This window comes from Nyctereutes procyonoides, unplaced genomic scaffold, assembly GCF_905146905.1.
Source record: "Nyctereutes procyonoides isolate TBG_1078 unplaced genomic scaffold, NYPRO_anot_genome, whole genome shotgun sequence".
In the NCBI taxonomy this organism is placed as follows: domain Eukaryota; kingdom Metazoa; phylum Chordata; class Mammalia; order Carnivora; family Canidae; genus Nyctereutes; species Nyctereutes procyonoides.
Window position 1 is genome coordinate 45,264,762 of NW_026575140.1, and position 14,857 is coordinate 45,279,618.

Below are 14,857 nucleotides of genomic sequence, written 5' to 3' on the forward strand. Positions count from 1 at the left end.
GTGTTTCACATAAAAGTCATAAATCTCTGGTCCCTGTTCTTTCTATCACATCTGCCTGAAAATTTCAGGTCTGAAACTTAAGCTGGTGATTCCAGCCTGGATTCAGCACACAAATGGGTTTTATTGCCTGTACAGTGTTTTATTAAGATTAAAAATACAGCCCCAGGGTCCTGGAGTCCCAGCCAGTTCCTATCGCAGTCCTGTCTAGTTCCTTTCAATATGACAGATGCCACTGTGTCCTTCACCAAGGACTTCCTGGCAGGTGGAGTGGCTGCTGCCATCTCCAAGACGGTGGTGGCGCCCATCGAGCAGGTCAAGCTGCTGCTGCAGGTGCAGCACGCCAGCAAGCAAATCACTGCAGATAAGCAATACAAGGGCATTATTGACTGCGTGGTTCGGATTCCCAAGGAGCAGAGGGAGTCCTGTCCTACTGGCGTGGTAACCTGGCCAAAGTCATCAGATACTTTCCCACCCAGGCTCTCAACTTCGCCTTCAAAGATAAATACAAACAGATCTTCCTGGATGGTGTGGACAAGAGAACCCAGTTTTGGCACTACTTTGCAGAGAACCTGGCATCAGGTGGCACTGCTGGGGCCACATCCTTGTGTTTTATGTATCCTCTCGATTTTGCCCGAACCCGTCTAGCTGATGTGGGCAAAGCTGGAGCTGAAAGAGAATTCAGAGGGCTTGGTGACTGCCTGGTTAAGATCTACAAGTCTGATGGGATTTTTTAATATAAATTTATTTTTTATTGGTGTTCAATTTGCTAACATATAGAATAACACCCAGTGCTCATCCCATCAAGTGCCCCCCTCAGTGCCCATCACCCAGTCACACCCCCCGCCCACCTCTCCTTCCACCCCCCCCCCCAGTTCGTTTACCAAGTTAGGAGTCTCTCATGTTCTGTCTCCCTTTCTGATATTTCTCACTCATTTTTTCTCCTTTCCCCCTTATTCCCTTTCACTATTTTTTATATTCCCCAAATGAGTGAGACCATATAATGTTTGTCCTTCTCCAATTGACTTATTTCACTCAGCATAATACCCTCCAGTGCCATCCACATTGAAGCAAATGGTGGGTGTTTGTCGCTTCTAAATGGCATGGAGGGATCCCTGGGTGGCGCAGCAGTTTAGTGCCTGCCTTTGGCCCAGGGCGCAATCCTGGAGACCCGGGATCGAATCCCACGTCAGGCTCCTGGTGCATGGAGCCTGCTTCTCCCTCTGCCTATGTCTCTGCCTCTCTCTCTCTCTCTCTCTATCATAAATAAATTAAAAAAAATAATAAAAATTAAAAAAAATTAAATGGCATTGAAAGATGAATGGATAAAGAAGATGAAGTCTGATGGGATTAAGGGCCTGTACCAAGGCTTTAATGCGTCTGGGCAGGGTACTATCATCTACCGAGCTGCCTACTTTGGTATCTATGACACTGCAAAGGGAATGTTTCCAGATCCCAAGAATACTCACATCTTCATCAGCTGGATGATTGCACAATCCATCACAGCGGTGGCTGGGTTGACTTCCTACCATTTGACACTGTTCACCATCGAATGATGATGTAGTCAGGGTGCAAAGGAACTGATATCATGTACACAGGCACACTCAACTGCTGGAGGAAGATTGCCCGTGATGAAGGAGCCAAAGCTTTTTCAAGGGGGCATGGTCCAATGTTCTCAGAGGCATGGGTGGTGCTTTTGTGTTTGTCTTGTATGATGAAATCAAAAAGTTCACATAAGTTATTTCCTAGTTCTCCCCCTGTGAACAGGCATGTTGTATTATATAACATATCTTGAGCATTCTTGACAGACTGCTGGCTATTTATCAATGGCCACTATATACTAGTTGAAAATGGGAAGCAATAATATTCATCTGACCAGTTTTCTCTTAAAGCCATTTCCATGATGATGGGACTCAATTACATTTTTTATTTCAGTTACTCCTGTTAAATAAATTTGAAGAAAAAAAATGTCTGAAATTAAAAAAAAAAAGATTAGAAATACAAAGGGGCAATTGCAGGGCTCAGTCAGTTAAGTGTCTGACTCTTGATTTCTGCTGAGATCGTGATCTCAGAGTTGTGAGATCAAGCCTGGCATCGGAAACTGTGCTCAGCACAGCAGACAGCAAGAGTCTGCTTGAAATTCTCTCTTTCCCTGTCCCTCAGGCCCTCCTGGCCCTTGTGCACTTTCTCTTTCTAAAATAAACAAACAAATAAATATATAAAAATATTTGAAAAAAATTTAAAACACAAAATAATCATAATGATTTGTTACAAGGATATAAAAATTATAAGATTTCACATCAAAAATCTGAATTTCTGGCACAGTACTCTGGCATTCCCACACAGTAGTAAGCTAATTCCATCTCACTTCCAATGAAAGGGAAGGGGTATGCATTTTTCATTTGCCACTTTCTCCATCTTCCTTATTATTCCTACACCCTGTTCTGGCTCTCATGAATGCTACCTCCATGATCCCTATAGGCATTTGAATTTTAGGCCTCCATGGACATTAGTACAAGAACTCTTTATTTTCTTGTTATTTTTTCTAGAAGTACGGAATTTAGTTTGTCATTGTAGATGCCTATATGTTAAATCTACCTGTGTATATGCCCTGTAATGATTTACAGGGCAATGCCCAATAGTGCTATGTGTATCACAGAAATTAAACAAATACTCATTTAAAATTCTTTGTCCAGGGGTACTTTGGTGGCTCAGTCCGTTGAGCATCCAACTCCTGGTTTGGGCTCAGGTCGTGGTCTTGGGGTTGTGAGATGGAGCCCTGCATTGAGCTCCATACTCACTGCAGTCTGTTTGAAATTATAACCCCCCACCCCTGCTCCGCTCCTCCTCCCCCTACTCATGCTCTCTCTCTAAAATAAGTATTTTTTTTAAGATTTGATTTATTTATTCATGAGAGACAGAGAGGCAGAGACACAGGCAGAGGGAGAAGTAGGCTCCATGCAGGGAGCCAGATGCAGGACTTGATCCCGGGTCTCCAGGATCACGCATGGGCTGAAGGAGGCACTAAACCGCTGAGCCACCCAGGCTGCCCTAAAATAAGTATTTCTTTAAAAAAATTTTCTTTGTCCATTATCTAAAAATCAATCTATTAAGTACCATGAAGTCAATAAAGATAGACCAGATGGTGGTGCTGCCTCAGGGGAGCTACAGTCTATGCTGGAAATAAGATACTGAATCATGCATGTAAGAGATTCAAGAATAAAATGAAAAGTGTAAAGACAAATGGAAAGTTAGATAAGAATTCAGAGGAAGAAGAGAGCATTTCTGACTTGGACCACCAGGGGAAATTTTGTACTGGGGGAGGCATTTTAGTGGGGACTTAGAAGAATGTAGAATGTGATCAAACAAGAAAACTGAGCTTTTGGGTGGACAAACATCTGGTCATTTGAGAAATAACAAGTAGTTCAGTTTGATGAAACTAAAGGAGGTTATGGGGAATACACTAAAGAGGATAATTTGGAACCATCTAATGTGACATGAACATGAACATCAACATCAGGCCTAAAGAGATTAAGCAGCAGTGAGATACCAGTCTCTTTAAAAAGCTACCTTTATTCTTTGGCTATAGCTAAGAATTAGACAAGAAGGCTGTGCTTTAACTTTTGTTGCTTAAAAGGGGAAAAAATGGCCACTTAATGTTTGCACCTATTAAGTTTCATGGTTGAAAATTCCCATTTATGTTCCCTAATTAGCAGCAGTTTTCATGGAGAATGATTCAAGCCAGTTCTTGGTAGGCAATTCTAAAGAAACAATACAGCATTCTTATTTCTGTTGCAACTTCCCCTCCCCCAACTGTCTAATGTCAGTGTGTTAGTGTTCTTTACTTTCACAAAAGTATACTCAATGTCCTGTAAGTTGAGTGTCACAACTGGCCATCGAGAGAGCTCGTCTGCCATTTTGAATGTGAGCTAAATAATTATCACCTTTTCTATTTCTATTCTATATTCCTTTCCTATTTCCCTTTCCTGCCCCAACTTCCTCTTTTCCCTCTTTCCATCCTCTCTTCTTCCTTTCTCCCTTCCTGTTCCCTTCCTACTTGTGTAAGGTAAAGTAGAAGTGAAGAGCAATGCCTTTGGAGTCAGACGAGCTGCATTATAATCTTGATGCTATTACTGACGGGTTGTGAAATGCTGAGATAGCTATCTAGTTTCTTTAATCCTCAGTGTTCTCATCTACAAAATGTGATGATAATAATACTCACTTGATAGGGTTCTTTTTAGAGTATTCATACATTAACACGTGGAGAAAACTTAGAACAGTGCCTTGCACCTGTTAAGTACTCAGTTAATATTAGCTCTTATTGCTATTGTTATTGTCCTCCCTGAAGATGGGCTCTTTTAAAAAATATGGAGATAAATAAGTCATACTGTTTCATGTTTCATTTTAGGCCCAAGAGATATATTTTGATATTGAAAACAAATATTATTATGAAATAACATGTAGAACTTACAACCTAGCTCCACATAATGAAGACACTGAATTATTGCAGGTTGACTGACAAGCTGATTAATTTTACATATATAATCCTTAAATCGCTTTTAGAAAATCTATCCATATTAAAGATGCTGTCTTATATTCTCTTATTGAAATAAGAAACTTACCTGGGATATGGCATATTTTATATGTAAGAGCTGAAGGGGTCTTGGGTTGTTTTTTTTGTTTTGTTTTGTTTTGATTTTTTGTAGGATTTTTTGAAATCAAGGGATTTTTCCATGCTTTGACCATTTATCTTTTTTTCTTTTCTTTTTTCCTTTTTTGGGAATATCCAGCATATCATACCTTGACATTTGAAAAGCTTAATATGTTTCCATATACAAGTAAGCATATTCTCCTTAAAATAGGTCAAACAATGAATTCCTTTTTTGTACTTTTTTGTTAGGATAGTGACTCTAACAAGAGGAAATAGCACAATTTAAGAGTGTTCTGATAACCATGATTCTAACAGGTATGATAACTGAGATCTTAATAGATTTGACAAAAAACTGTACAAATATAACATTCTTGACACCATTTTGAAAGCTCTTCCTCCATAGTGCCTTTGTGTATCTGGGTAACTTGCTTAAACAATTATGTTCATCAGCATTTTCAGATATTTGTATTATAATTTCTCAACTTGAGTTTTCAAGGGAAGAGGTGTGATATGAATGGGAGGGGACCCCCTCTCACTCCTCTCATCCCTCCCACTCCTTCTTTCCTTTTCCCTTATCCTTTCTCTTTCTTCCTTTAAAGTCATGCTGATTCTTTTAAACTGGTGAATGTGCAATTAAATAATCATCACAGACACTTGTGCCCTCCTCTCACTGTTAATTCAAATAAAAACAAATTAGTTGTCTTTATATACAGTCTATTAAATTTTGCCTGCCTTTAGGCCAACAGCAAAATACCTGTTAAAGGACCCAGAAGTCACGGTACTTATGATCAATCATGGGAGATCCTTTGTCCTGTCTGTGGCTTTGTTATTTAACTTGCCCACCTGGTTAATGATTCTTGCCCTTCCTGTCTACCTCACCTGATAGGGTTCTTGAGCATATTCATTCATTAATACATTGCAAATAATGATAATGATATCCACAATTATGATAGTAACATAGAACTTCTATTCAGCTCATGAAAGAAAGTTTTAAAAATTTTCCCTTATGCAAGGTGAGGAATGTGAAAGCCCTTTGAAATATAAAATGCAAAGCAAATATAAGGTATTGTTTTCATTAGTAAGTTCAAAGAAAACTGTTCTATAAGGAAAGTCTTTGTGGTGCATTTAATTTTATTTTTCAAATTATGGATTCACCCCATGAGAGGTGATGTACTTAACAACATCAGCATATGTGAAGCAGGACTAGCATAATGCATAAATGTAGTTCCAGAGGAGCTGGGAAGGCACCAAAAAATGTGCTTGCTTTGCCATAGCTTGAAATGGAAAATGATCATTCTCTTTGGTTAGTTCTGAAGAGCTAACAGATTGACAGTAATATGAAAAAGGATCTAATTTTACACTGGTGCAATTTAGATAAAACATAAAATTCTGGTGTTAGAACACATGTACTTGCTTATAAATTTTATTCAATTGGACACTTTGAAAGGAGTGTTCATATTTTGGCAATATCCAAGTAGATGTTAGAATGATGGAATATATTACCGTTGAAAGTGACTTCAGGAGTCATCTAGTTTGTTGATTTGATGGTGAAACTGAAACCCAGAAAGGCAAAATGATTTTGTTATGACCACTTTCAGTAGCTGAGCCAGGTTCTTTCTATATATTACCCCCCCCCATATTTTTACTATAATAGTTCAAATCCTCACTAGATTGTGTTTCCTGAAGGCAGACCCTTTGACTTACCCATCCATCTATATATACATCTGTCAAGATTCATTAAACATTAATTTAAAGGCTCATATGTATTAATACTCTGTTAAGTGATGGAGATACAAGAGTGATTGGGATGAGATGGCTGATTTCATGGAGCTTACAGTCTTCGAGGGGAGGGGAAAGATGAGAGGGAGAAGGAGAGGGTATCTATAATTTAAGTAAAAAATGTAGCAAATATCAGAGATACCCACTAACAGACAATAAAAAGGAGTGAATAATTACACTGCAGAGTAAGTCAGAAAAGTGTTTTGACAAGAGATGTTTGAGTTGGCTCATGAATAAAGGTCACTTCCTCACCTAGCAAAATGTCAGCAATTCATTGAATACATAACTGAATAATCAAGACTTGGTAACTTTCTAATATGACTCTGTTGTTACTAATATCAAATACAAATAAATTACTGGTAGTTTTCCCTACAGTATTTGCTTTATGGAACCTCCTTTCTTTCTTTTTTAAACTTTGACTTTCTTGGCCCATGAGGACATTTCTTTAACCCTATCCTACCTAATTAATATAATAGCTTTGATCTTCTAAAACTTACAAATGTTTTATTTTTATTTATTTATTTATTTTTCTTACAAATGTTTTAGAAGACATAAGACAAAGCAGTAAAATGATCATTATTTTCAAACTGAAAAAACAAAAGCAAAAAAGACTGCCTTACAACTCCTCCTTACAGAAGAATTCCAGTTAATAAATGTAGAAGGAGAGGCACCTGAGTGGCTCAATCAGTACAGCATCGACTCTTGATTTCGGCTCAGGTCATGATCTCAGGGTCATGATATGGAGCCCCATGTTGGGCTCTGCTCTCAGTGGAGAGTCGGCTTGAGATTCTCTCCCTCTCCCTCTGCCCCTTTCACTGTTCACACATCTCTCTCAAATAAATAAATCAATCTTTTTTTAAAAAAAGATTTTATTAGTTTATTCATGAGAGACACACAGAGAGGCAAAGACATAGGCAGAAGGAGAAGCAGACTCCCTGCAGGGAGCCCAATGCAGAACTTGATCCCAGGATCCTGGGATCACACCCTGAGCTGAAGGCAGATGCTCAACCACTGAGCCACCCAGGTGTCCCAATAAAAAAAACATTAAAAAAAATAAATGTAGAAGGAATGAGAGAAACAGAAAGTCACCTTTAGAACATAGCAGTAAGAGTTGCAGGCAAAATCCACCAATGGACACTAAAACTACTGGGTTTGAGAAGAATAGGTATTTCTCTAGTCTCAAAGTATCTACCACCAACATCCTTATTACAGAGATAAAGATAATTTTATAGTGTTCGAGAAACCCAGCAAATTCAACATCAACCAATGATCAAGTTTAATATGATTGATAATAAGATATATTGAAATCAGGTACTCTCTTACAGGATATACTCAAAGAGTGCATCACTCCTGAGAGATATTTTACAACATTACTGACTATTACTCTTTCAATGTATCAAAGTCATGGAAGATAAAGAGTGAGCAACCATCATAAATTGAAGATGCATAGAGAAATTTAAAAGCTAAATGTAATGTGAGATACTGGATTGGATCATGGAACAGAAAAATGAGTAGTAGTGCAAAAACTGGTAAAATATGAATGAAGACTACAGTTTAGTTAAGAGTATTAGACCATGTTAATCTCTTAGTTTAGGTATGTGCACTATGGTTATACAATAGATTAACTTTAGGGAAACTGAGCAAAGAGTGAAGGATACACAGCAATATTCTTCTTTTTCTGCTACTTTCCTGTAAGTTTCAAATTATTTCAAAGTAAAAAAAATTAAAAACATAATTCTCTTGACACATTAGGGACTCTTTGAAGTGATTTGAACTTCAAAGACAGGGTAATATGATCAAAGCTTTTCCAAATTATTCATTAAAGATGTTGATACAGAAAAAAACATGGATGCATTTTGTAATATTTTTATTCTAGGGTTTAAATGAAGTATACAAGTTAAAGTACGGAGTTTAATTGAACTATGTGATTTCTTTTACGAAAGTACTTTGAGCCTGCGAAATGTCAGAAATAGTCTTAACCTGTCTTAACCTGCCCCACCAATATTTTGCTACATTTATGCTATAGAGTACAGCAGTCTCCACCTTATCCACAGAAGATAGTGCCAAGATCCCCAGTGGATGCCTAAAATCACACATAATACCAAACCCTATATATACTGTTTTTTCCCCTACATATACATGTGTGATGATAAAGTCTAATATATAAATTAGGAACAGTAAGAGATTAACAAGAATAAGTAATGATCAAATAGGACAATTATAAGAATATACTATAATAAAAGCTATACATTCATAGTCTTTCTTCTCAGAAAATCTTGTCCTGTACTGACCCTTTCTTTGTGGTGATGTGAGATGACGAGGTGACATGAGGTGATGAGGTAGGCATGGTGACGTAGCATTCAAGGCTACTGTTGATCATCTGACATCACTTCTGGAGGACAGTTGACCTTGAGTAGTTGAAGCTGTGTTTGGAAAGAGAAACCAGGGATAAGGGGGCTGCAGTGCATAAAGAAAAGAATAAAACATAACTTCTTATGTGTATTCAAGAGGTTGATTCTTGGGATGTAAAAAAGCATAGGACAGTAAGACACTTCATAAGCAAAGAAAACAGAATCTGTTTCCTTATAGAAAATATTTTCTATCCCTGAAGACATTATTGGCTTAAAACTACTGGCCAATAGCCACACTTTTGACTTTACATTTTGAAACTTTCTAATATTTTTATTACTCAATTTATGCTTTTATTTGCTTTTATTATAATAGATTATTTTAGTCAGCTGATGATTTTAACTGAGGGATTTTCTAAGCTATTCAAGTGTAAAAGTTCATAGGTAATTCTATTACCATGTTTAGAATGCCCGATGTCCATACTTCTAAGTCATGTAAAGGTTTATTTGTTTGATCATAAGTGAGCTAAGTGGGTTTTATTGCACATTATTTCTAATAATATCATGTGTTTGAAAATTCCACTAGTTTAAAATAGGTAGATTCTAGGTCTAATTACTAAATTTTCTTTGCTCAAAATTCTGTGCAACAAAGGTGAAAGGGTTTGTTTCCAAGGAAACAAATGCATTCCATTTTCATCACATAAAATGTTTTCGGCAAGAAAATTCCATAACCAGTCTCCAGGGAGATACCGTGTCATAAGATAGCTCTCATTGGAGATTTTTCCAAAGGAACACTTTATTTTATTTTTGTTCCCTCTAAAATCATCCTGCATTAGTGTAATTGTGATTGTATTGGATTTCAAAAAAATTAACAAGAGATCCATTGTCATCACCTTATTAGGGTCATAAAATGTACAATTCCAGGAGAACGTGATTTTCCTCTGACCATTAAGTTATGTTTATATTGAAGTCTAAATAGCATGTATTCAGGATGTTCACTTGAGAAGAAACAGCCTGTTCTAAGGATGGTATTTGTCACCCTGAGGGCTGAAAAAGAACTTCACTCTTTATTGGCATTTATTTGAAGTTGGAAATGACTGCTTCTTTTTAAGAAATTTGAAAACCATATAAATAGCCTGGCTTTACATATTCTAGTGATTGAATAACTGAATAACAAATAAGGAAACTGCAGGAAGTAGATTCAGCTCACATAAGTCTGAGGCTTTGTTCGGTCTGATACATCTCTTGTAATAGTTGTAATAGTCTGATATATCTCTTGTAATAGTTGTATCTCTTACCCATGTGCTTGCTCGCATTTAGGGACACTGTGTTATTCATCTTGCAGTGTGGATTTGGGATATAATAAGTACAAAATCTTTGATAATGGAATGAAGTACTTCTATAGGAATATGACAAAATTTTGAAGCAGAAAGCAAAATCATTGTGGTATTATGGGGGCTAAAGAGAGATAGCATAATAGTCAAAAGTAGAAGCCATGGCTCTGTCCCTTACAAATTCTGCGACTAAGCAGGTCACTTAAACCTTCCTATAAGTGGGGAAAGAAGTCTTTTTATCTCATATGGTTGTTAATTAATATGTATAAAAAGGATATTTAGTGAAAGAATTTCTTCAAAATATGGAACTGTTCCATAAATAGGAGTGTGAATTCTTCTGTAAAAGCAGTAACCACCTAATATGTCTTTTTCCTGATTTACGTACTACATTTGCTTTGTTTCTACTGCAAATCTCTTATATGATCCAGCTAATGTGAAATAATTAGAAAATATCACCTTACTATGGTAGCCCTAGAGTCTAAAAAATAGAAGTGATTTTTAAAAAAATTCCGTGAGGGATCCCTGGGTGGCGCAGCAGTTTGGCGCCTGCCTTTGGCCCAGGGCGCGATCCTGGAGACCCGGGATCGAATCCCACGTCGGGCTCCCGGTGCATGGAGCCTGCTTCTCCCTCTGCCTGTGTCTCTGCCTCTCTCTCTCTCTCTCTGTGTGACTATCATAAATAAATAAAAAATTAATAAAAAATTAAAAAAAAAATTCCGTGAAAGATCAGACTCCAGCCAGCCTAATCCTAATACTACAAATCCCCCACATTTTATCTTCAAAGGTCCAAAATGTAGCTTCTAATGCAACACACTTCTTTTCCATAACTCAATCAAAGAAGGTGGGAAAATGGATCTGTTTATGAACTGGAGACCCAGTGGACCAAAAAGAGTCTCTCTAAAAGATTTAGTCTGTATAGTCACATTTTTTTTTGTGTGTGTGAGAGACTTACATGACAGACAGTGGCACACAGGAAAAGCAGATACTGACAACAAGATGTGGCATCAGTAAAACATTCACTCATTTTTCTTTCATTCATTCATGTGAGGAAAATTTTTATAGAGTGTTCTCTAAATGTCAGAGACTAGGCTAGATGGTTTCAACACACATGATCTCATTTGATAACCTGCGACATTTGGCAAAGAAATATGATCTTCTCCATGTAATGGATGCTGAGGGGCACCACCCAGACCCCTCTTAAAGACTAAGCATTCACTCTTCATCTGCCCTCAGATGTTGGCAGTGGAAGGCTTTTGCATGACTCCCTATCAAGAACTGCTCTCAACCAAAGACAGTTGAGTTGCCCAGGATCCCACATTCTCTTGGATTCAGTGACTGATAGACATGGGTTTAGAAGGCTCAATAGCTTATCTCTATTGGGAACATCACTGAAGGGCCTTCAATGTTTTTTAAACCTTCAATGTTTTGTGAATACCAAATATATATTAATAACCAGTAAAGGATGGTGATTTAATATTGCTAATTTTTCTAGTAGTAATAAATTTAAATCCATTAATAAATATCTATTTGGCAACTCCTATATTTACCAGACATTGTTCTAAGCATTGGGGCTAGAAGTATCTGGAAGTACACAGATAGTCAACAAGTAAATAACCAAATATGTGAATAACACCACTCGGTGAGCTGACAGCTGAACAGTGAGGCAGCCAATTTAGAACTTGTGGAAAGAACCTTCAGGCAACAGATGAACATAGAACCCTACAAGAAGAAGGAGAGGAACTTTGAAAAAGAAGAAAAAAAGATAGGATGGCAGGAGTGGAGGAAGTGATGGGGAGAGTATAAAAGTAGCTTTAAAGTTAGCCAAGGGCCAGATCGTTGTAGGTCATGAAAGAATTTCCATTTTATTCTGAGTATGATAAGAACTCATTAGTGTGTTTTAAGCAATGAAATAACATGACCTTACGTGTATTTTTAATAAGATTGTTCTAACTGGGAGTGGCCCTGGAAAATGGCATATTCAGGAGCCACTCCAGCATTACTTAGTATCAGGTGCTAAAGAGACAACATTTCAGACAGATCTCAGTTCATATTCCAGTTGTTTATTTCTATCTAGAGGTTATCCTCTGAGTCACAGTCACCCTGTTTGTAAAAGGGAATAAGACTTAGTTTGCAGGACTTTAGGATTGGATGGCTCACATGCAGTGCCTGACATGGGGTGGGAGCTATGTATTTGTGATAGAGACAAATGAAGAGTATAGGACTGAATGAATAGTGATGCAAATATGCTGGCTTTTCTCTGTTCTTACTTGTGTTGGTGCTAGAAAGGCTACAAATAAACTCTGACCTTTCTTAAAGAGAGAAAAAATCCTTTCGGGGTCATTTAGCTTCAAAGGGAGTCAGAAGTGAAAAGCTGCTGAGTCTGTAAGACTGGAATGTTTCTTTCATATTTTCCCCTATTTTTTTCATTGCCTTGAAATCCTATACCACAGGCAGCCTGTTTCTGTTGTCTCCAGATCACATTAGGCAACCTTAGATAGCAGCCTACGATGATACGGTACATTTATGGAGTGTGTGCATTTGTATTTCATGCTCTTTGCTGTAGCAGTGATTCAAAAATAAAGCACCACCAGAGAAGACTAAGGTATCCAACTGGTTTAACAGGCTTTTTAGGACTAGGGAGATTCAGGTACAGCTCAGAGGCAACAGTAGCATGTCCTGGAAATATTATGCTTGGAAAATCTATTCCCTGAGGCAACTGCTGGATACAAGAGTTGATACAACTAGCTTCTAAGTTACTTGCTTAGAGCACAGGTATTAAAGGCAAGGGGTCCCAGCAATCTCTTCTGAGATATTGTAGTCTTGTGATTTTGTTTAAAGTGAATAGGAAAAACTTGGTAGGAGCAGGAGGAAGCTGGGTGATAAGGACTCACATACAGAAGTGGGGAGGTTCCCTCTGTTCTGTGGTGCAATTCACTTTTTCTTCACAATATAATACCCCACAGCATTATAAGCCCAAGTGATCCTACCAACTTCCTATATAGTAGAGGCAGCTTTGAATATCACTCTTAGGTATCTGAAGAAATCCACTGTATATTATTATTATTGCTTGCTTTATGAATCCCAGTAGGTAAGCTTGGAAATGCAATAAATATACCACTTCCTTCACTTCCGCAAACACATCTTAACTTCTGTCTCTGAGACCTACTCTAGTTAACCTGGTTGAAAACTCAAGCTCAGGTCTTTCTGGGGTTCTCACCCTCAAGGATGACTCATAACTCCTGGTCTCACTGTCAAGTATGACTGTAGGACAGCCTTGTCTCTGGTCATTGGACCTGTAGGCTTACTTGACCATGAGAAGAAGACTGCTGTCCCTATTCTTATAGCAGCCTTCTGTTGCTTCCTTGCCATGCTGGGGACTCAGGAATCCTAACCTAGGCTTCCTCTGATCCTATTTGCCTAGAAGCCCTAAGAAGCCTTCTCTTTTCTCAAGCCTTGCCACCTTCTTCATGGTATTATCAGTGAGCAGAGACCAGGACCTCTCTATTATCAGGAACCTAACTCAGGGAGAGAGAGTGTTGAGGAGAGTTGGTAGATGATTTTGAGTCCTCTCTATGTTCCCATTATCTACCATACTAAAAGCTTTCTGCTTTTCTTGATTCCTCCACTGGGGCAATGAACTCAAAGCCTACCTCTTACTTTAATGGGAGATAAGGGAACAGGGAAAAGGCAGGGAGAGAAAAGCATAGGTAATCTTAAATATCATATAGACAAAACTGGGGGGGCGGGCAGAAAGACTCCTAAATCTGCCACTAACGATGGAAATCTTTTCGAAGTTGAGATAGAGATCCAAATGAATATGTTGAAACCAAAAGAACAGTTTTCTTGTCATGCCAGAACTATGCTGGCTTCCTGAGTAAATATAATCTGATTCAGCCTGAGAAACATTATGTCTTAGGCAGATAGTTACAGACTTGGCACTGCAGATGAGCAATGCAATCATGCAGTATTTTAGAAAACTTCTCTATTTAATAATACAATGCACTGAGATGTAAATGATATATAAAACAGCATAGCTCTCAAAGGTACATGACCCTTTACTTCTTCTCCCCACACTCAAACAGCTTTGACCCTTTGTTTTATTTTTAGTGTAGCTTGATTCTTCTCTTTTCGGTGTTTCAGGGCTTTTAGATGAAGCTCCTGTTAATGTTATCAGACACCTCATGTCTTATTTCACACATACATTTAGGATCAGCATTCACACACATCCCAGTGTGTTTCAGTTAGCTAAACATGGATCCTGGACCTAACAGATATAGATGCATTATCTCTTGCTGCAGTTAATTCACTTGCTGGTTGTTAGCAGGTTGCTTATGTTACCTAAGGCTCAGTTTCCTTATTTGTAAAATAGAAATAAAAATAGCTACTTCATAATTGTCTTCTGAGGTTCAAATGAAATACTATGATGGAAGGAGGTTTGTAAAATACTAGCTTTTATATAATCCTATCCTTTTTTCCAAAAATGTTTGTTACATGTTTGCCATGTGCCAAAAACTTTGCTTTGGAGCTATATAGATAAATAAAATATGACCATTTCCTCCAGCAGTATAATCTAGTCAAGAAGGTAGATAAATAGAAAAGCACAGTGTAAAGCATTACCTGTAAAGATACAAATACATGCATAAAAGAGCTAACTACACAGTCCATTTTTTGAGGGTAGTGCTAGAATTGGCTTTCTGAATGAGTTGATGTCTAAGTTGAGTCATATAGGATGAAGAAGAATTTGGTGA

The 14,857-nt window shown here is 37.8% G+C and overlaps 1 protein-coding gene and 1 pseudogene across 2 annotated transcripts in view; both read left to right on the top strand.

Moving 5' to 3' along the window:
* PDE4B (phosphodiesterase 4B) overlaps window positions 1–14,857 on the top strand; it is a 346,024-nt gene that overhangs the window by 100,909 nt on the left and 230,258 nt on the right. The window lies entirely within an intron of this gene.
* LOC129497663 (ADP/ATP translocase 2-like) lies at window positions 220–1,749 on the top strand (annotated as a pseudogene).